General features: G+C 49.2%; 1 long non-coding RNA gene across 1 annotated transcript; it reads right to left on the bottom strand.

Annotated features, from left to right (window-relative positions):
• Window positions 1-1297: 1297 nt before the first annotated feature.
• Window positions 1298-2512, bottom strand: LOC123116434 (uncharacterized). Its single transcript, XR_006457076.1, has 2 exons — window positions 1611-2512; window positions 1298-1540 (listed from the first exon to the last, which is right to left on the bottom strand). It is a non-coding gene; the product is annotated as an uncharacterized lncRNA (long non-coding RNA).
• Window positions 2513-2518: the final 6 nt, after the last annotated feature.

Raw genomic sequence — 2518 nt, 5'->3', positions numbered from 1 at the left:
GACGGTCTATTCTGCTAATATTAGCAGAATAACTATTCTGCACACCACTTCGGCACTGCACGCTCAACAGAAGCACACTGCATCATTTTGACGACGAGCACTGCAATAGAGACTAGTGAACTTCTCGTCGGAAAAAACTGCACGCGTTATTCTTTCGATACTGTTTTCGCTCTAATTTTTTAACCATTTATCGGAATGAGGCGTGTAATATATCATTGAAAAGCTATGGATTAGGCGCAACTTCGACATGTTGAACACTTTTCGAGATTCCACACGATTTAAGAGCAGTTTTGAAAATAGTGCGGCGGATGACGAGTGGCAGCGAGCGTTTTTTCGCGTTTTTTTCTAAACTGCTTGTCGGAACGAAGCAAATGATACGCCGTTGGATAGATATCATCGAGGTGCATCTTTTTCATATATAAATCTTTCTCTAATTCATTACGGTTTAAGAGCAGTTCAAATTTACTAAATCGCGGAACTCTATTTTTCAAAAAAATTAAAATTTTCGGTACTGTTTTTGCTCCAGTTTTCTAACCGTTTGTCGAAACGAGACATATGATATGCCGTTGGAAAGCTACGGACAAGGCGCAACTTTCATATGTTTAAATGATTTCGAGATTCCTTACAATTTTTAGTTAATTTTGAAAATCGTGTGGCTGACTTCGAGAGGCGGCGGCTGTTTTTTCGCGAAATTTTTACGAACTGCTGGTCGGAATAATTCAAATCATACGCCGTTGGAAAGATATCGACGAGACGCAAATTTTTCATGTAGAACACTCTCTCTAATTCATTACGGTTAAGAGCAGTTTTCAAATTACCAAAATGCGGGCACTCTGTTTTTCGCGACACCCAAATCGACATGGGTACTTCATCCGACTGAAAACCGCACTACATCGAAGGAAAGACCGCACTGCATCGAACGGGTAAGAGAACTGCATGGTTTCTTTTATTCGAACGTAATTTTTTCTTAGACGAGGAAGTGGAGTGCACCTCATATCGAGTGTAAGTGAACCACATCAAGCGAAAAATGAACCGAGACACAAGGCTAAGTGTACCGTATGATTTTTCTTTGTCTTTTTCTAACTTGTTTTCATAGGGTTAAGTGGACCATATTTGTCTTACCCGTTCAGACAGAAAGCCGCACTGCTTTCAAACTAAAAACCGCACTTCATCAGACCGACAAGTGCACTGCATAATTTCTTTTTTTTGGGAAGTAATTTTTCCCAAACGAGATGGAGTGCACTTCATGTCGAGTGTTGGTGAACCGCAATACTTTATGAAAAGTGAACCTCGATGAAACAAGTGAGCTACACTTGAAAAATGTGTTGTTGTCTTCAATGCACGTTTACAATAGAGTTGCAATCTATACTTCTCTGGACTACGAGACAGGGCGAACGAACTGCAATGGTCCTCTTTTTAATCCACAATACAAACACACACAAATTACAGTGACGAGGGACTTAAAAAATAAATCCACATTTTTGTCCGTGAATGCAAGTCGGCGCCAACGCACTGCATGTCCAGTCCCCCAGCACTGCACCTGTGCACCCATGGGATGGCAGTCAAAATCTAAAAAGTGAAAAAATGTCAACCGTGAGCAAAATACACACAAAAATCACCGTCTTCCTGCACCCCATCTTCGCGTAACACGCGCACATGACCAAGCTGCCCGAACCGCGAGCCACTCGCCGGCGAGCTGCAAGTCCTCGACGAAGAATAATCCGTGGACATGCTATACTGCAAGTGGGTGTGGAGTCGAGGAGGAGTACTCGAGGTGTCACACACCCACTACACTGCACGTAGAGCCGCGGTGCACTGCACGGCCAGTGCATCGCCACAGCCGTGCTGCCCCAGCGGCGGAGGGCAGGGCTGCAGTGCTACTCCACCCACTGTCGAACTGCACATGCACGCGCACGCGGGCTGCACGCAATACGCAGGCGAGCTGCACACGCACGCGGCGCTTGGAGATGGGAGGGGAGCTCCTTGCAGGCCATTGGAGGGGTTAGATAGGAACAAGAATATGGGCCAGGGGCCCTCATCGCCAGCATGGACCCAGCCCAACGGCCGCCGGAGAGGAGCGGGAGGGAGGAGCTCCTCGTCGGGACCAGATCGAGGCAGTAAGGGTACCTCCCCACCGTGGTTGCTGTTGGCGCGTGATGGAGGAGGAACTTGTCATCGAGGGGACGGATCTGGTGATCTTCTCTCTATGTAGGACCCTGGATCGGGGGAGGGGATGGTGGTGGTGCGCGGCAGGGGCGAGGTCGGGGTTGGGGCCGCCGAGGCTGGCCGTCCCGATGCAGAGTCGCTGCAGTCCACCATGCGGGTGGTTGCTGCCCTCGCTGCAGTCCGCCGTGAGGGAGTTGAGGGGACGCGACGCCGCCGGGAAGATGGGGTGGTCACAGCCGCAACAAGGCCACGCCGACCTCGATTCTGTAGCACATGGAGGTGGTGCTTGTTCGATCCGTCAGGGACAGGTCCCTGCCGCGCGGATCTGACGTCGAGGAAGAAGACGGGTGGT

Source organism: Triticum aestivum, chromosome 5B (genome assembly GCF_018294505.1).
Source record: "Triticum aestivum cultivar Chinese Spring chromosome 5B, IWGSC CS RefSeq v2.1, whole genome shotgun sequence".
Taxonomy (NCBI): domain Eukaryota; kingdom Viridiplantae; phylum Streptophyta; class Magnoliopsida; order Poales; family Poaceae; genus Triticum; species Triticum aestivum.
The sequence above is the reverse complement of the archived record's forward strand: the minus strand, read 5'-3'. Positions and strand labels throughout refer to the sequence as shown.